Consider the following 21,149-nt stretch of genomic DNA (forward strand, 5'->3'; position numbering starts at 1 on the left):
CACTGGAAACCAGTCTTTCTTGTCCTGTGACTAATATTGGCAGTCCCTGCTTTTCCTCCTTATTCCTAGTGATCTCTGTCTATCTCAGTTTTGCCAGTCTCTGGATGGTGTGAAGCCAAAGCGAGTTCTTCTTGTAGTGACCCAAAAGACTGGGGAAGCTGGTTGCTCATCTCACTTTTCTTTCCCAGCATCTGGAACTCTTTCTAGCTGGAGCATTTCCTCTTAGTACCAAGCAGTGATGGCCTGGGAGATGAGATGATGCAGGCAAAATGAAGCTACTCTTCCTTCCCTTTTTGTGAAGTTTTTCTCAGTTTTTTGTTTGTTTGTCTCAGTGTGTTGCTGAAGTTTCTTAAGTGGACTCCAGAGCACTCCTGGAACTGTTTTTCATCATGGATAGCTATATAATTGTTGATCTTTGTGGAGGGATAGAGGCTGGGGTCTCCTACACTGCCATCTTGGTATACCCAGTAATATACCCAGTATATGCCAGTTGACAACATATATGAAATAGACCACTTCCCCAAAAAACGTAAACTGTAAGTGAAATAGGTAATTTGAACACTCATATACCTATTAAGGAAATTGAATTCATAATTTAAAATCTCCCGGAATCAAATTTCTGTTGCCAAATGGTTTCCCCAGACAATTCTATCAAAAACCTAAAGAAAAATTCACACCAATTCTATACAATCTCTTCCAAGAAATAGAATAGGACAGAGTAATATCCAATTGATTTTATGAAGCAATTATTCCCCTACTATCAACATAAGACAATGACAATACAAGACAGAAAACTATATTCCCAATATCCCTCATGAATATAGTTGTAAAATCCTCAACAAAATATTAGTAAACCACAGAGTCCAAAAGACTGTTCTATACATCTGTGTCTCTTTTGCTGTCTCGCATACAGGGTTATCATTACCATCTTTCTAAATTCCATATATATGCATTAGTACAGTACTCTTGCCTGGAAAATCCCATGGACGGAGGAGCCTGGTGGGCTGCAGTCCATGGGGTCGCAAAGAGTCCGACACGACTGAGCGACTTCACTTTCACTTTTCACTTTCATGCATGGAGAAGGAAATGACAACCCACTCCAGTGTTCTTGCCTGGAGAATCCCAGGGACAGGGGAGCCTGGTGGGCTGCGGTCTATGGGGTTACACAGAGTTGGACACGACTGAAGTGACTTAGCAGCAGCAGCAGCATACTGTATTGGTGTTTTTCTTTCTGGCTTACTTCACTCTGTATAATCAGCTCCAGTTTCATCCACCTCATTAGAACTGATTCAAATGTATTCTTTTTAATGGCTGAGTACTGGGATGACCCGGAGGGATGGTGTTGGTGGGGCGAGGTGGGAGGGAGGTTCAGGATTGGGAACACGTGTACACCCATGGCAGATTCATGTTGATGTGTGGCAAAACCAATACAATATTGTAAAGTAAAAATAATAATAATAATAATAAAAAAGAAAAAAAATATTAGCAAACCAAATTCAGTAATATATAAAAGGAATTATACACAGTGACCAAGGGCTGCAAGGGTGGTTTAATATCTGAAAAGAAGGCAATGTAATCATTACATTAAAAAGCTAAAGATGAAAAATCACAAAATCATACCAATCAGTGCACACAAAGAATTTAAAAATTAAACAACATGCATCATAAAAAACTTTCAGAAAAAATAGGAATAAAGAGTAATTTCCTCAATTTGATAAAGAACATACAGTAAGAACCAGTAGCTAACATTGTGCTTTCTGATGAAAGAGTTAATTTGCTTTCCCCATAAGACTAGCAAAAAGGCAAGGATGTCCACTCTCACCACCTTTATTCAACATAGTGTCAGTAATTTTAGCCATTGAAATAAGGGAGGGAAAGGAAGTAAAAGACATGCAGATCAGAACGATTGCAGATGATATGGTCATCTACATGGAAAATCCCAAAGAATATAATAACAACAACAAAAAACCTCCTGACACTAATATATGAGTACAGGAAAGTTGTAGGATTCAAGAATAATGTACAAAACTCAACTGTATTTCTGTATATTAACAATGAATTCTCAGACACTAAAATTAAAAGTATAACCATTTAAAACTTTCCAAATAGAATGAAATACTTAGGTATAAATTAACCAAAATATGTACAGGATCTATATGCTGAAATTTACAAAGCACTAATGAAATCAAATAAAACCTAAATAAATGGATAAACATACTATGTTCATGTATCAGGAGGCAAAAGTGTCAGTATTATCCAAATTGATCTTTAAGGTCAATGCAATTTCTATAAAAATTCCATCAAGGGATTTTTAGAAACACAGACAAGTTTATTTTAACATTTATATGGAAAGGCAGAAGACCAAGAGCTAATTCAATCTTGAAAAGAGAATATATTCAGAGGAATCAATCTACCCAATATTGTCTTGCTATATTCCCACAATAATCAAGACTGTGTGGTATTGGTGGAGTGATAGATAGATACATAGACCAATGAAACAAAATAGAAAACAGAGAAATCGACCCACACAAATGTATCAAATTAATTTTTAAAAGGTGCAAAGAATTCAGTGAAAGGAGGGTGCAGGAGCAATTAGACATCCTTGGGGTGCTAGAGCAATTAGACATCTATGTGGGAGGGAAAAAAAACCTCGATCTAAATCTCAGTCCTTATACAAAAAAATTGACTCAAAATGAATGATGGACTTAATTTTAAAATGTAAAATTATAAAACTTTTAGGGAAAAAAATAGGAGAAAATCTTTGGGACCTGAGGCTAGGCAAAAAGTTTACCTAGACAACACCAGTTTACTTAGATAAGACCAAAAAGCACAATCCATAAAAGTATAAATTGACAAATTCTACCTCATTAAAATACAGTTTAATTCTGTGAAAGACCTTATTGATAGGATGAAAACACAAGCTACAGACTAGGAGAAAACATTTGCAAACCATAAATCCAACAAAGGATTACTACCTAGGGATATATAATGAATTCCCAAATTCAGAAATTAAAAAGTGAAATAACCTAATTATAAAATGTACAAAAGCCATGCATGGATGTTTCATTGACAAGTATATACAAATGGCAAGTACTTGAAAAGATGCTCAATATCAGTAACTATTAAGGAAATGCAAATTAAAATCACAACAAGATATCACATATCAGAATAAGCTACAGTTGAAAATAATGACATCACCAAATTCTAGCCAGGATGTGGAGAAACTGAATCACTTATACATTGCTGGTAGGAATATAACATGGTATAGCCACTGTGGGAACATGTGTTTTTTTTCTTTAAAAAGCTAAACCTGCAACTACCACACAACCCAGCAATTGCACTCTTGGGAACTGACCCCTGAGATACAAAAACCCATACATGAATGTTTATAGCAACTTTATTTGTAATAACCAAAAACTACAAAAAAAAAACAAATGTTCTGCAGTGGGTGAATAGTTAAACAAACTGTGGTGTAGCCATACCATGGAATACTAATCAGCAATAGAGAGAATCAAAGTGTTAATACATTCAACAACATGGATAAATCTCCAGAGTTTTGCTGAGTGGAGAAAAAAAGCCAGAATGAAAATGGCAATCACAGGAAACTAGCCAGTCTGATCACATGGAACACAGCCTTGTCTAACCCAATGAAACTATGAGCCATGCCATATAGGGCCACCCAAAAAAGCAAAATGGTTACCTGAGGAGGCCTTACAAATAGCTGAGAAAAAAAAGATGCAAAAGGCAAAGGAGAAAAACAAAGATATAACCATTTGAATGCAGAGTTCCAAAGAATAAGAAGGAGAGATAAGAAAGCCTTCCTCAGTGTTCAGTGCAAAGAAATAGAGGAAAACAATAGAATGGGAAAGACTAGAGATCTCTTCAAGAAAATCAGAGATACCAAGGGAACATTTCAAGCAAAGATGAGCACAACAAATGACAGAAATGTATGGACCTAACAGAAGCAGAAGACATTAAGAAGAGGTGGCAAGAATACACAGAAGAACTGTACAAAAAAGATCTTCATGACCCAGATAACCACAATGCTGTGATCACTCACCTAGAGCCACACATCCTGGAAAGCAAAGTCAAGTTGGCCTTAGGAAGCATCACTATGAGCAAAGCTAGTGGAGCTGATGAAATTCCAGCTGAGCTATTTCAAATCCTAAAAGATGATGCTGTGAAAGTGCTACACTCAATATGCCAGCAAATTTGGAAAACTCAGCAGTGGCCACAGGACTGGAAAAGGTCTGTCTGTCTTCATTCCAATCCCAAAGAAAGACAATGCCAAAGAATGTTCAAACTACCATACAATTGCACTCATCTCACAGGCTAGCAAAATAATGTTCAAAATTCTGCAAGCCAGGCAGGCTTCAGCAGTATGTGAACCATGAACTTCCAGATGTTCAAGCTGGATTTAGAAAAGGCAAAGAAACCAGAGATCAAATTGCCAACATCCACTGGACCATCAAAAAAGCAAGAGAGTTCCAGAAAATCATCTACTTCTGCTTTTTTGACTATGCCAAAGCCTTTGACTGGGTGGATCACAACAAACTGGAAAATTCTGAAAGAGATGGGAATACCAGACCACCTGACCTGCTTCCTGAGAAACCTGTATGCAAGTCAAGAAGCAGCAGTTAAAACCAGACATGGAACTACAGACTGGTTCCAAGTCAAGGCTGAATATTGTCACCCTGCTTATTTAACTTCTATGCAGAGTACATCATGAGAAATGCTGGGCTGGATGAAGCACAAGGTGGAATCAAGATTGCCAGGAGAAATATCAATAACCTCAGATATGCAGATGAAACCACTCTCATGGCAGAAAGCGAAGAACTAAAGAGCCTCTTGATGAAAGTGAAAGAGGAGTGTGAAAAGCTGGCTTAAAACTCCACATTCAGAAAACTAAGGTCATGGCATCCAGTCCCATCACTTCATGACAAATAGATGGAGAAGCAATGAAAACAGTGACAGATTTTATTTTTCGGGGGCTCCAAAATCACTGCAGATGGTGACTGCAGCCATGAGATTAAAAGACTCTTGCTCCTTGGAAGAAAAGCTATGACTAACCTAGACAGCATATTAAAAAGCAGAGGCATTCCTTTGCCAACAAAGGTCCCTCTAGTCAAGGGTATGGTTTTTCCAGTAGTTATGTATGGATGTGAGAATTGGACTATGCAGGAAACTGAGCACCAAAGAACTGATGCATTTGAACTGTGATGTTGGAGAAGATTCTTGAGAGTCCCTCTTACTGCCAGGAGATCCAACCAGTCTATCCTAAAGGAAATCAGTCCTGAATATTCATTGGAAGGACTGATGCTGAAGCTGAAACTCTAATACTTTGGCCACCTGATGTGAAGAAGTGACTCATTGGAATAGACCTTGATTCTGGGAAAGATTGAAGGTAATGAGATGGTTGGATGGCATCATGGACATGAGTTTGAGTATACTCCAGGAGTTGGTGATGGACAGGGAAGCCTGGCGTGCTGCAGTCCATGGGGTTGCAAAGGGTCGGACATGACTGAGCGACTGAACTGAACTGAACAAAAGCCAATTCTGAAAGATTACATACTATATGATTCCACTTATATAGCATTCTTGAGACTACAAAATTATCAAAATGGAGAACAGATTGGTGGTTGCTAGGTGTCAACAAAGGAGGTCATAAGAAAGAGAAGAGGGCATGACTATAAAAGGGAAACATGAGGGATCCTTGTGATGGAAATATTCTGTATCTTGGCCATATCAATGTCAATACCCTGGTTGTTTTCTTATAGTGTAGTTTTGCAAGATACTACCATTGAGAGCAACTGGGTAAAGGAGGCCTCTTGTTTCTTATATCTGCAAGTGAATCTACAGTTATCTCTAATTAAAAGTTTAATTGAAAAGGAAAAAATAAGGCAAATGAATGGCCAACCAAGGTTCAGGATGCTTAAGTACAGGTGAATTCTCATTCTGAAAAGCTGTGGTAAAAAAATTGAAACAATCTGTTTTTGCATTGGTGACCTATTCACCCTTTCCTCTCTGGCCATCTTAAAGCATCTACAAACAATTCATCTATGACAAGTTATTTTTTACTGCCTGTCTAACCTTGTTGCAGAGAAAGTGAAGGTATAGGAACTAAACAGGATGGTTCTTGGAAATATTCTGTGTATAATTATATGGATTTTCCCCCGAAGGTCAATATTCCTTAGTACATGACCTTGTTCTTTCACCTGTACAGCTTGGACAAAATGAATTCTGTATGACTGTAGAGGTGAGGAGCATGAGTTTGTAAGGGAGCAAGCATGTGTATGAATGAGCATAGGTATGCTAAAGCTGGCATGATTAAGGGAGCAGGGACAAGACAGGTGTTAAGGATAGATGAATGTTGCTACATACCTACAGGGAATTTGACATTTTCATTCCAAGACAAATCTTGAAGATGAAGAAAATAGAAGAGTGGGTAAATAAGGCTTGAGAATTATTGTAGAATGTATGGAAATGTTATGCTTCAGTTATAAGAAATATTCTGAAAAAATATGTAGCATTGTGATTCTAAAAGTAAAGATTCATTTACCACAGGGCAGGGTATATTATGCCAAGATATTTGGAAGTAATGGCTTTTGCCTGAATAAATATGCTTTGTGCTTCCACAGTTTTCATCTTTTTCAGAGGGTAACCATAGCCAATTGCTTTGCCTAGCTAATAAGTTAGAAATTGTATGCCGTGGGCTGTTTTCTCAGGTCTGAAGTCAATTTGCTGATTGATGTTCCTCATTTTCCCCCCATAGGTCCCCATCCCCAGCTCTCCATCCAGAAAATGGGAATAGTAGGCCAAATTGTATTTATTGAACACAGTTAAGCATGAGATCCAGTCAGTCTGGAGAAAGTATTAATGAGCTTGCCAATAAAGTTACAAACTCAAAATGCCAGAAATGTAAAACATGTTACACACTAATTCAGTTCTTCTTCAGAAGCTGCACAGGACAAAGAGCTTCAAAGAGGAACTGAAGGTTGAACGATGTTCGAGAGTCCCTCAGCCTAGGAGGTGACTTAGCCACAAATAGCATCCAAAGTCAAGTACACTATCCATGGACATTATTACAAGGAAAAGTACAACATTCATGAACAGCATTCCTAGGGAAAGCAGAACATGCATAGATAACATTCTTAAGAAAGATACCGCATCCATGAACACCATTCCCAGGAAAAGTACAGCATCCGCAGATAACAATTTGAAGCAAAGTACACATCTCTAATGGAAAGTATGGCATTCTAGCTAATAAGGAATCCAAGTCCTCTTCTGTTTATGGGAATGGCAACTACCCCCAAATGTCTGATATAGGCAGCACTGGAGAAAGATTGAGAAAGAACATTGTTCCTGAATTTGTGTTTTCTATTGTGATCCTATGAGAGGTAAATAAGTCAATTAGAAAGCAGAGGTTTGCAGCTATCAGATTGGATTTAGAAATGTTTCAAAATCAACAGTTTATCCTCATGGCTTTCTTCTTTCCTTTGTAACTTACAGATATGACAAAATTTTGAGGGTGAAAATTATCTCATGCAGCCTAATATTAATATGACCCCATATGCTTAGTACTCAGAGATACATGAAATTCAAGAAACATAGAACCATATATAATCTTAGAATTACAGCTTCATTTTTTTAGATAAGGAAACTGCCTAAAGAACAGACCTGCTGTTTAGATGTTTATATAATGATTTAAGTGACAACAATTGCAATAATAACAATAATAGAAGTAATAATAGCTAATATTTTTTGAGCTCCTACTTTGTCAGCCACTGTCCTAAGACCTTTACATGGATTACTAATTAATTCCTCATAACAACCCTCTGAGATCATTTATTATTATAAGCCCCATTTATTGACAAAGACAGTGAGATGCAAAGGTTTAATGACATTGTTCCATAATGCCTCAAAATATTTCCTTATTACTGGGGCTTAGATCATAAGATTACCAAACTAGATTATCAGGCAAAAATCAAGTGGTTGTTCTGATGTAATACAGTCTGCCAAATTCTGGGTTGCTCTATGTTTCAGTGAAAAAATATTTTTCAAGGACAATCTGTTGAGGCTCTATATTTTATGTGGTCTGTTCCTTAATTCCTATTCCCATTATAATACAGTTTCTTAACCTCCTTGACTTCTGGAAGTTTACTTAAAATATGAGCCCAGTGAAAGGGTGACAAGATGTGCTTTCAGCATGTAGATTTTGTTGTATTTTTCAATAATGAACAAATAAGTAGCAATGCTTGAATACCATCACAGTTAGCATATACTTGTGTTTTAAAGGTACCCAGTTGACATATTCGACTTATATTTCAGGAATTCAGTGTAATCCATGCATTTTTGGCAAGCCAGAGACTGAGATGCATGTGTTAAACTGGCAGAGGCTAGGAAGATATTTACAGTTCGGCTTTCATAAAAGACTAGTGCCATTAGCATCAATCTCCATAGCAGTTTCAAAAGAGAGGCAGAGATGAACGGATAGATGGCCAGGGAGAGATAGAAATAGGAATGGACAGAGTTGGACAGAGGCAGAATGGCAGATAGGGAAGAACAGACCAAGAGAAAAAGACAGAGACAGACAGATGGAAAAAAATAGAGACAGAGGGAAACACAGATAAATAAAGGGATAGCAATCAACAGACAAATATAGAGCAACGGAGGCATATCAAGAGAGATGGATAGACAGACACAGAAGCAGACACGAGGAAAAGCAGGCAAACTGGAAGACAAGATAGGGAGCCAGCAAAAGAAAGGAAAGGAGAACAAAGATAGCAGTGAGGAACAGGGAGCAAGAAACGGAGATAGACTGAGACAAACGGAAAAGAAAGAATAAGGGGGAGAGTCTGAAAGAGAAAAGGGGACAGCGATAAAGACTTAGAAACAGAGAAAGCTAAGGAACTAGAGGAAGATGGAAAGAGAGACCGAAACTGAAGGAGGAAGAGAGTCGCAAAGAAAAAAGACAATGAAACGGACACAGAGAGAGAAAGGGTCACTCTCATTTAAAAAAGAGAAAGCTGAAGAGTCTGACATAATAGTAGGGAGGAAGAGTTGTAGAGAAAAAGGGAAGTAGAGCTAAAGACAGGAAGACATAGAAGCAAAGAGAACATACAGAGTGAGTGAAGGAGCAAGGGGAGAGAAAGAAAAGAGGGAGGGGCACACAGAGCCAGAGAGAGATGAACATAGAGAGAGAAAGACACTACGAGAGAGGAAGACAAAAAGCAGACAGAACGGTAATGAGAGAGAGAAACAGAGAGACAGTGAAAGAGTCAGTCAGACAGAAATATGTTGGAGAAGCAGGGGAGAGAGAGAGTGAACAAGAGATGGGGAGTTAGATGGAGAGACTGAGAGACAGACTCAGAGGCTGACAGGCAGAGAGATCAAAAGCAGGCAAGGAGAGAGAAACAGAAAAAGATCAAAAGATACTGTTACAGAGAAATGGAGAGGCAGATTCAGAAAGAAAAAAGGAGTCCGCAGAGCTAGAAACAATGTGCCTGAAACAGAGGCAGAGAGAGACTGACTGAGAGACATACTGGGACACACACATTCAGGGAGACAGTGGCAGAAAGTCCAACACAGAGAGAGAAAGCAGAGGGAGAGAGACACACCAGAAGTGACAGGGAAAGAGAAAGTGATCAACCAACTGACCGAGACAAACGAGCAGAGATCAGAAAGACATGGAGTCAGATGAAAAGTGGAGAGAGAGAGAGAAAAGAGAGCCAATGAGATGCACAGGCAGAGAGACAGTTAGACTGAGAGATGCCTGAGGAGCAAAGAAAAAGGTGAGAAAGAGGGAGTCAGTGACAGATATAGAGACTGGTAGGAGGACAGATCCAGAGAGAAACTGAAAAAGAGAGAGAAGGGGGAAGAAAGGGAGAGGAAGCAGAAAGGGAGGGGGAGGGAGGGGGAGGGAGGGGGAGAAATCACAAACAAATAGAGAAATGACAGAGACAGACTGATAAGAGTAGGCCAACAGAAAAGTTGTCAGAAATGAGCAATTGGACAAAAAGACTCAATCTGTCAGGAGTCAGAGAGAAATAAAAAAGAGAGAAAAAAAGAGATGGATGTTAACTAGACTTATTGCAGTGATCGTTTCACAATATATACAAACAGCGAATCATTATATCTTACACCTGAAACAAATTTAGTGTTATAATGTTAATTATTTCCCAATTGGAAAACTATGAAAATCAAAAGAGAGAGAGAAAGAAACAGAGAAACAGACTGGGAGAAAAGGTTTGCAGAATTTGCAAAGCAGATATTTGGTGAGAGTGTAGGTATGTAAAACATGTAAAGAATTATTACAACTCAGCAACAAAAAGACAACTCAAAAAAAAAATGGGTTAAAGAGTTGAATAGACATTTCTTCAAAGAAGATGTACAAATGGCCACTAAGCAAGTGAAAGAAAATTCAACATCATTAGTCATTAGGGAAATGCAAATCCAAACTACAAGACACTACTTCTCTTCTGGAAGGATGTCTAGAATCTAAGAAACAGAAAATATCAACTGTTTTTGAGGATGTGGGAATTAAAGACCCTCCTATTCCTAGTTGCTTATGAGGATGTAAAATGGTTCAGCTGCTGTAGAAAAGATTAGTGGTTCCTCAAAAATCTAAACATAGTTACCATATGACCTAACAATACTTTTAATCATAAGTATATACCCAAGTATATATCCTAAGTATATACTTCAAATATATATACTCAAAAGAACTGAAAACAGGCATTCAAGAAAATATCTGTGCATGCATGTTCAAAACACTGATGTTCACAATAATCAACAGAAACAGCCCAAACGTCCATCAGTAGATGAGTGGATAAATTGTGATATATCTCTACAATGAAATATTATTCAGCCATAAAAAAGAAATGAAATAGGACTTCAGTGTCCAGTTCTGCGTCTAAGGAGCTTAGAATTTAATAATCAGTCCTAATAACAAATTAGATGTTTATATCAGTTTTATTCATAGTTGCCAAAACTTGAAAGCAACCACAATGTCCTTCGTGAGATGAATGGATAAATAAACTGTGGTACATCCAGACAGTGGGATATTATTCAACACCAAAAAGAAATGGGTTATCAAGCCATGAAAAGACATAGGGGAACGTTAAACACATGTTACTAAGTGAAAGAAGCAAATCAGAAAAAGCGACATACTGTATGATGCCAACTATAGACATTCCAGAAAAAGGCAAAACCATGATGGTAAAAAGAGCGGTTCCCTGGAGTTGGGAAGGAGAGATAAATAGGCAGAGCACAGAGATTTTTAGGGCAAAGGCAATTCTCTGTGTGACATCGTAATGACGGAAACATGTCATTCTACATTTCTACAATAGAATGTACAACACCAAGAGTGAACTCTAACGTATACTTTGGATGATTGTAATGTGTCAATGTAGGGTCATCAATTGTAACAAATCAAACCACTCTGATTATACAATTTTGATAGGGGATGTTGATAATGGGGGAGGCTATACATGTATGAACATAGGGACTATGTGGAGGTCTCTCTATCTTCCTGTCAGTTTTGCTGTGAACCTTAAAGTTGTCTAAAAAATTTTTCAATTTTAATGTGAAATAGATTTCCAGTCCAGGTTTGATACAGGGTGCTCAGGGCTGGTGCACTGGGATGACCCTGAGGAATGGGATGGGGAGGGAGGTAGGAGGGAGGTTCAGGATGGGGAACACATGTACACTCATCACTGATTCATGTCAATCAATGTATGGTAAAACCACTGCAATATTGTAAAGTAATTAGCCTCCAATTAAAATAAATAAATTAATTTTTTTAAATGAAAAGGGAAAAAGAAGGGGAAAAATAAATGAAATACTGATACATGCTACAAAATGATGAACCTCAAAAACATTATGCTGCATGTAAAAAGCTAGACTCACAATTTCACAGATTATATGATTCCATTTATATGTCATATCCAGAATAAATCTAAAGAGACAGAAAGTAGATTGGTGGTTGCCAAGGGGCTAGGGAAGGAGAAATGGGGAGCAACTGCTTAATGAGTCCTAGCTCTCCTTTAGGGATAATGCAGATATTTGGGGACTAGATAGAGGTGGTGATTGTACAACATTATGAATGTATTAAATGCTACTGAACTGTTTGCTTAAAAAATGGTTAATTTTTATGTTATGTGAATCTCACCACAGGAAAGAGAGAGAGAGAAAGAGATAGAGAGAGAAGAAAAAATGAGACTTAGAAAGAGGAGACACAGAGAGAAAGACAGACAATGATAGACAAGGTGACAGAGAGATGGAAGATAGCATAAGAGAGAACCAGGCAGACAGACAGACTGCTAGAGGGAAAGGTAGACACAGGCAGATAATCAGATAACAGATAGACAAATACACAGACAGGAAGGCAGGCAGAGAGAAGGAGATGGACAGATGGAGTGAGATGATAACAGAAACAGAGAGGCATAAGTAGAGTCTAAAGACTGAGAGATAAAAAGACAGTACAGGTAGACACGGGGGAAGAGGATGCAGAGGGGACTAATGTGAAGCGACGCAAAGCACAGGACACAGTCAGAGGGACATGGGCACTGAGAGCAAGAGGGAGAGAAAAGAAAACGAATGGAGACAGACAGGGAAAGAATAAAGCAAGAGACAGATTATGGGGCAGAAAGACTATTAGGAAGGGAGAGAGAGTGACAGACAAGCAGAGACAGAGAACAGACTGACAGAGAGACAGACAGACAGAGACAGGCGGAGACAGTGTATCAGATCAAAAGACAAGAAATGAAGGAACTGAGAGAAAAACGGCAGCAAAAAGGGGCGGAGAGTCAGATACAGAGGGAGGAAGAGAGAATGAGAGAAAAAGAGATCAAGACAGTCAGTTTGACAAACAGAAGTTGAAACTGATATGAATACATGCAGACAAAACAACAAGCAGGGAGAAGCAAGCTAATGGAGAGACAGGCTGATAGACTGCATAGATAGCCAGAGCACAGACAGCACAGACAGAGAGACAGACAGGTATAGAAAGACACTGACAAAGAGAAATAGAAGGAGACATAGACAGAGATAGAATGATGAAGAATTGACAGAGACAAAAAAGCGAATGAATGGCAAGAAAGAGGCACCGAGTGGCTGAGAAACTAAGAAACAGGAAGCCATACAGCACCATAGTCACACCAAAGGACAGAGGGACAGACTGAGGACCAGAAACGAGCAATTAAACAGAGACAGATACTCAAACAAAAAGAGAAACAGAAAGAGAGGGTCAGGGTCACTGGAAAGAGACAGAGGCAGAATAGAAGGTAGGCTGACAAACCCAGAAATAGACCAGGCGAGGGACAAAGTGAGATGCAGACAGGCACAGAGAGGGAAGGCTGGAGAGAGAGCAAGAGGAGAGAGACTGAGAGAAAGAATGCAGGATGGAGACCGACAGTTAGAACTGCAGGCTGTCTAAAGACATAGCTAAAGGCATACAGTCTAAAGACATATCAACAGACAGACAGAACCTGAGGGAGAGACATACAGAGAGGAAGCAAGAAGGTGGACAGAGCACCAAGACACAGGGATGGACAGGAAGAGAAAAAGAGATAAGGAGAGACTGGGAGACTAACAGAGAAACAGCCAGGGAGACAGAGACAGAACTACAACCAAAAAACAGAAAAACAGACAAGAGACAGACAAAAATACAGGCATAAAAAGCAAATTGCAGAATAAACAGAGGCACCCTTTCGCACCTCACCCAACACTCCCCACCATCACCACTAGACACCTTTCATTGTTTAGCCTTAGATAGCGGACAACAGGGAGGAATTTTCACAAGGTACCTGGAACATGGCAGAGATTTGTGGGAAGGTCCAAATCATACTTGGAAGGAGATGGAGTCTGAACTTCTTTGCCTTTGGAAATATCTCAGGGCCCATGTGCTGTTAGGTAGGAGAATACTTGTCCCATGTCAATACCGTGAGCATTTGTTCTTTGTCAATACGGTAGGGTTTGGGTTGTTGTTATTTTTGTTTTTAAGCAAATACATAAAATCTCTCAGAAGTCCATTGTTTGCAGATTTCCCATCATGCTTCCTTCTTCCCTGGAGGAAAATGCTTTGTTTCTTTGATAAAGCAAACTTATCACTTTTCTCTTTACAGTTTTCTATTGAGTGTCTTGTTTTCATAGTTTAGAATTCATATAGCTCACAGGCAAGTTTCTTTAAGATGTTTCTATTTAATATTCAGTTGCAGCACCAAGGAGTTTAACATTATTTTCTTTTTTTTTTTTTTAATGGAGAATCTAGGGGAAGCTTCTCTTCTTCCTGTAAGCATTTCACCTTAAGTGTCTTCAAAGGACTTCTGGCTTTTTCTTAATTATGACTGGTATCTGATATTTGCTGCCCCTAACTGTCTAAACAATGTGCAGATAAATAAGGTGGATTCCATAAGTGGGCTTTTTGTTGCTCCTAAATCTCAGGTGATTTTAGTCACCCCAGGGCCTGCCCAGAAGCTGAAAGCTATGGAAAGTGAGCAAAATGCTAAGAACCAGCTTAGCCTTCCTCCTAAAACCCCTGGACATTTGTCAGTTGGCCTGAGGAAACTAGAGAGTAAGAGTGGGAGGGTGTCTGCATGGTTGGTGCTTTGCTAAGATGGAGTACAGGGGACAGAAATGGTCTAGTCCACTGGAAAGCTCCCTAGCCACTCACCCTATAGAGAGATGAACAGGAAAGTCCATCCTCCTGGGCATCGAGCACCTGTTTGCAGTAGAAAAATGTCACACAGCATGTGATTAAGATCCAAGTCAGAATATTGTCTAGTGTAACTGTATCCACATTTACCTGGGGAAAAGATAGGTTTTTTCCTCTCATTCTTTATGTAATTACTGGATTTTTAGAATTAAGCAGACTCTAAGATCATGCAGGGGCTTCCCAGGTGGTGCAGTGGTAAAGAATCCACCTGCCAGTGCAGAAGATGCAAGAGACACAGGTTTGATCCCTGGGTTGGGAAGATCCCCTGGAGGAGGAAATGGCAACCCAGTCCAGTATTCTTGCCTGGAGAATCCCATGGACAGAGGAGCCTGGCGGGCTACAGTCCATAGGGTCACAAAGAGTCAGACATGACTGAAGTTATTTAGTGCACATGCACACAAGATCATGCAGTCCATAAGTCCCACTTACAATCAAGGAAATGAAGGAAGAGTGGTAACTGGAGTGGGTTGCCATTTCCTTCTCCAGGAGATCTTCCTGACCCAGGGATTGAACCCAGGTCTCCTGCATTGTAGGCAGATGCTTTACTGTCTGAGCCACCAGGGAGTTTAGGATCAAAGATAGGCAGTCAACAAAGAGGTAAGACATACACAAACCTGGGCTTTGTGTATCCTGTTATATACAGCAAATGTTTGATGTCTCTGTGTTTCATGAAAAGTGGCAAAGATGATAGACTTATAGGGTGGTTATGAAGAAATAAACGACATAATGTAAGTAAGAAGTAATGTGCTTCCCACACTATCTGGCACATGCCTCTGTGTGTGCTTAGTCACTCGGTTGTGTCCAACTCTTTTGCTCCCCCATGGACTGTAGCCCACCAGGCTCCTCTGTCCATGGGATTTGCCAGACAAGAATACTGGAGTGAGTTGTCATTCCCTTCTCCAGAGTATCTTCCTGACCCAGGGATCGAACCTGGGTCTCCTGCATTTCAGGCATATTATCATCTGAGCTACCAGGGAAGCATCTGGCACATAACAGATGTTTAATATGTTAGTTCCTATTATTAACTCAGAAGGAAGTGACTCAGTAGAATTCTGGCCTTTTGATTCCTGGTCCAGTTTTCTTTGAAAACTGAAATGTACAGAGTGCCCACCAGATGTGTATCAATGTACTTAATATGCACTCTGCCTTTGCAGCACCAACTGTGCCCTTTGTTGGTGTTATTCTGAATTTTCACAACTTTAGGGGAAACAAGAGCCTAATGAGCATTTTTCTCTAACTACATCACTTCACATTTGCTTCTAATCTTTGGTTATTGTCTATAGGCCTTCTTAAACAGAGGCTACAGCCTGAGTTAGAATCTGAATTGTCCACAAGCCTCCACACGTTGAATGAATACATCTGTCCAAAGACACTGAAGATCCAAAACTCAATCAGAACCACATCCCCAGATTGGGGACTTGGTAGATCTGAGTAATACTCCAAGTCTGATACACACTGCTGCAGATCTCTATTATTGGAAGACACGTAGGATGGGGAACCATTCGTCTGCTGGTTGAGCCTAATTGCAGTGTGCAAAGAGCTGGCTCAGCAGAGAAGCTCTTTGAAAAGCCCTGCTTCAGGGCCACTAGGCCCACAGCTCAGAGCTGCTTTGTGTCTCAAAACAGGTCATCTCTGCACAATATCTGGAGTCACCTGAGGGGTGAAACTCCAAAGTAAATTCATGGAGATAGTGATCAATATTCTGCTGAAACCAGGGGGCACTTGGGCTCTTTTTATCTGTATGGACTATTACAAAGTTGAACAGAGGAATTAAATTCTGAAAATAAGTTGAATCTCTTGGTATTAAGCCGAGAATTGATTCCAGTTTCTTTTAAGGTTCAGCCTTTTTCATTTGAATGGCCATTGCCTATATAAATAGGTTTAGGGGAATTCAAACTTTCTGCTAAGTGCTAATTGCTGTCTTAGGTGTATTGGAATAAAATAGAAACTTTATAGACTTGTCTCCCGTCTGCTAGGAAAGTACAATCTAAGCCCACATGTAACTTACAAGGCCTTCATTTAGAATACTTTTTTAAATTGTGATTCATGGATATTTTTGATAACTTGACTTTGCTGTCTCCCTAAGCCAAGTAAAATACCTCAAATCACCCTTCCACCCAAACTTAAAAGCTTGAGTTTGATGGTACTAGTTATCTACAGCCATACTATCCTGAATGTGCTCCATCATGTCTGATGGTACTTGCTGCCATCATCAAATAACTTTGATTGACCCCATGGCACCAGTCTCCTTCATATTCCAGTTAATATTTAAGAGTGGGAGATAAATACGTGTAGCATTCTTGCTACATATTTTCTGTCACCAGCCTATGTCACATTTGAATAGCCTTTTAACTGGCTTCCTAGCCTCCGAATGTTTGCCCCATCTCTGGCTTGCACACAGCTGCCCCATTGTGATGAAGAGAGTAGACCCTCATAGGAACCTTCATTCTGGTTGCACCAGTGCCTGCCTGCCCCTTATGGACACAAACACCCAGTTTGACACTGAGGATAAGAGACAGAATGTAATCATCTTCCCCATTCTCCCTTGAATAGACCCTAGGCTTGCTTTCAAACTCATCAGCTAGTTGGAAATGGGGTTTCTTTGTGCTTGGAGACCAGCTTGATTCTTCTCTCCCTTATGGTAGGCGGTTTTGGCAATGGGAAATCCTTCTTGGAGGGAAATAGGGATCTCAGATTCACATCAAGTTGGAAATGATGGTGGAGCTATTACAAGCAGTGCTAATCAAGGCAGGAATAAATCTGGCCTCTGGTAAACACAAAGAACTAGTTTGCAGCTGTTACATTACTGTCCTCAGTACCTAAAACATGGAGGGCATCTTAACAAAACATTAAACAAAAAGCAAGATCCCAAAACTCTGCTCAACATTATATGGAAGCCTGGATGGGAGGAAAGTTTGGGGGAGAATGGATACATGTATATGTATGCTGAGTCCTGTTGCTGTCTACCTGAAACTATCACAACATTGTTAATCGGCTATATGCAAATATAAAATTAAAAGTTTAAAAAAAGAAAACAAAAGCAAGCTCCCAATATAAAGAAACATGAGGTTGTGAGTTTATGAGAACTCTTGTGTTGGCAGTGAAGCAGTTACACTTTAGTCCACTAGGGAAATAAAGCTATGTCAGGCTATGAATATGGCTTAAGTTCATGATTTTGTGATTGTTCCTGCAGTGTCCTGTCTGGATGGGAAAAATGGTGAGTACAAACAGCGTCTGATGGCAAGCCCATTGACTCTCATTAACGGGAAGCTTAAGAGGAATATGTAAGCTGGGAAATGCACTGGACTTTCACCAATTGCTTGAATTGTCACAGTAGCAATTTCTCTTCACACCACTGATGCCTTCTCGGAAGTGAGAACATGTGATCTGTTTGATTCAGGGGTTATAATTCATCACAAGCTGTGGAGAACAAATGACAGATTCTGGAAAGGGGCTTAAAGTTGGAGCAGGCCAACCAAATCTTCTTTCCTGGCATTCTTCAGTACTTCATTGTCATCTTTTTTTCTCTAGTCTTTAAATCCTTACTTACGATCCAGTTGAACTCAGGACTTTCTCGAAACTGAATTCATTTATACTAATTCAGGAAAGAGGGTGAGCATGAAGCTCCATAGAGAAGATGACTACTTTGGCAACAGTAGATCTTATCAAGAAATTCACTGCATTGCTTTAAAGCTTCATTAATGGCACCTTTCAACTGGGAGCTCACCCATGGAGGAAACTTGGTCCTTCTTCTTCCTCTCAATCTTCATACAGCAGCCAGTGCAGCGTTCTGCATATAGTGAATAAACAATAAGTGATATCACATGGACTGTTTGGCCTCCTATGTCTCTCATCTCTCAGCAATTTAGAATCTAGATCGCAGAAAATAGAGGAGCACGTTTTACTATGTCATCTTTCTCTAACAGTTCCAGTACATTCTTCTGATCTTTATATCAAGCTTATAGAACAAGCCAGGAGTCCCCAGAATGCTCCCCATTTGTGCTAAAGTACCAAGGTTTCTGTCTTAATGTAATTTTTTTCAAGACAGGAATCATCTGAATCTAGACGTTGGATGTTATAGTTGTTTATCCATGATAGTTGTTACCATTTGTGCTATACTTTATGTATTTTAAGAGCTCCAAATTAACAGAGGAAAGAAAAGAGAAGGAAGTACTAATTTAGCATAATAAACAATATGAAGTTAAAAATACCTGGCTTCAAATCCTGACACTAGTATGTCCTAACTGTGTGATCTTGGATTATTTGCTTCTCTTTGAGATTCTCATTTCCTCTGCTTTAAAACAGAAATAGTATCTCCATTCCAACCTTGTAAGGTTGTTCTAAAGATTAAATAAGGTAATACACTGAAATCCTCTAGCACAGTGATGGACACAAAATCAAAGTTAGGGGTCTGTAAATTATTATTATGTCTGTGTTCCACAAAGACAAGTAAGAGAATCATCCTGTGATGCAGTGATTGGGATGAAATCCTTTTGAAATCTACACTTTCTTAATTTTTCTCAGTGTCTGTTTTTGAAAGTGTGATGTATATTTCAATTCCTACCCATCATAAATGCAGCATATTGTTTTCTCACTTTATTGCATGGGCTTAATTAATAGACTGAGTACTGTTAAGATTCCAAATTATTTGAAGCCTTCACATATTCAGATGGTATGCCTATCTTTCTCCCTAAAGCCTGATGTGTATGTGATTTTTTAAAAAATGTATACAAGTGTATGTGTGTGTGTGTTCATATAGACACAGACACATGGCAACAATCTTATGAAGAATTCAAAGTGCTATATTTGGACTGCTAGATTACAATGCTTAATGTTATTAACTTGAAAACAGGTAAAGTGGGAAATTTACTGTCTTCGATTAGACAAAGCCTCACACAGTCATCTAATTCAGCTCTTACTCCCTACCCTACTACCTCAATCCAGAACTACGTATGACACATTCCTGACACACATTCATCTAGTTTGTGTTTAAATATTCCAAATAATATTAAGATCACTGCTTTACAATGTAGCCAGTCCCTTCTCCATGGACCTCATGGGTTCTTATGGGGATCCCATGAGGTGATATGTCAGCGGGAGACCACAGTGCTGGTTACTTAAATGTTACCTATTATTATCACTTTGTAGTGGGACCACTCTTAAGATTAGAAATATATTTCTTATAGCGAACCTTAAGCTGACTCTTGGGTCCTATCTTTGCACTATAAAACCTATGAGACCACATGTAATCTTTTTTCCACATGATGGTCCTCTAAGTATTTGGGGGTTTTTTTAATTTTTAAATTTTTTATTAATATTATTATTTTTTACTTTACAATATTGTATTGGTTTTACCACACATCAACATGAATCCGCCACGGGTGTACATACAGCTCAATACTCTCAAGTTTTCTCCTCCCTAAGTTAAATATTCTAGTTACTTCAAAATGCACTTCATAAGAAACGGTTTCCAAACGCTTCACTCCAGTCACTTCCCTTCAGTGATGTTTCCAATAATGCTCTTATTGCCTGCTCATCCCAACAGAACACAGTGACCAGAGCAGAAGACAGTGTGCCTGTTATTTCTCAGACTCTAGAGTCACTTAATTAGGCTTCTATTAATACAGGCTGAGTTATATCTGCTTTTCTGGAAGCTACATCATATTGTTATCTCATATTCAAGTTGAAAACTAATCCCCTAGATCTTTGTAACATGGGTTACAATGAAGTCATATTTCCTCTGTTCTGTTCTTCTATGACTACCCTCCATTTTTTCCTATATTACATTCAACTTTCATAATTTGGGGTTTATCATTCCAGCCACTTTTCCTCACATAAAGAAAGATATAGCAAAGCCAGGAAGTGGTGATATTCACTGTCTTCTAGCTCAGAATATTTCTCAGGAATTTATTAGCTCAAGTGCTGGTTTTCACCATCACCTTAGCACCACTCTGATCCTTCATGAAAGCCACAGTGAGTCACATGGTCTGATTCTTTCTTGTTTACCAGAGCTTCCAGCCTCTGCTCAGTACTGTCCTATCTTCAGGAAAAATCATATTCTCCTCTAGCTTGTCAAGACAATGTAGGGTAGTGGCTGGCAGTATAGTGTATGAGAAAGAGCATGAGCTTTAATAGCAGACAATTAGGGTTTAAATCCTAGCAATGCCACTTACTAACTGTGCAGCTTTAGACAAGCTACTGAAAACATCTCTAAGCCTTAGTTTTCTGTGGCTTTAAGATTTTAACAAGATAGCTTGTATACAGTAGTGCCTGCATACATGCTAAGTCACTTCCACTGTGTCCGACTCTGCAACCCCATGGAATGTGGCCCATCAGCCTCCTCTGTCCATGGGATTTTCCAGGCAAGAATACTGGAGTGGGTGGCCATAGAAGATACTCAATAAATAGTGGTGACAATTGTTTTTGAAACACAGTT

The 21,149-nt window shown here is 39.2% G+C and overlaps 1 protein-coding gene across 44 annotated transcripts in view; it reads left to right on the top strand.

The window, feature by feature from the left end:
* The window catches only part of ENOX2 (ecto-NOX disulfide-thiol exchanger 2), a 284,254-nt gene that overhangs the window by 139,127 nt on the left and 123,978 nt on the right, over positions 1-21,149 (top strand). The gene's annotated exons all lie outside the window — the stretch shown is intronic.

Source organism: Ovis canadensis, chromosome X (assembly GCF_042477335.2).
Source record: "Ovis canadensis isolate MfBH-ARS-UI-01 breed Bighorn chromosome X, ARS-UI_OviCan_v2, whole genome shotgun sequence".
Taxonomy (NCBI): domain Eukaryota; kingdom Metazoa; phylum Chordata; class Mammalia; order Artiodactyla; family Bovidae; genus Ovis; species Ovis canadensis.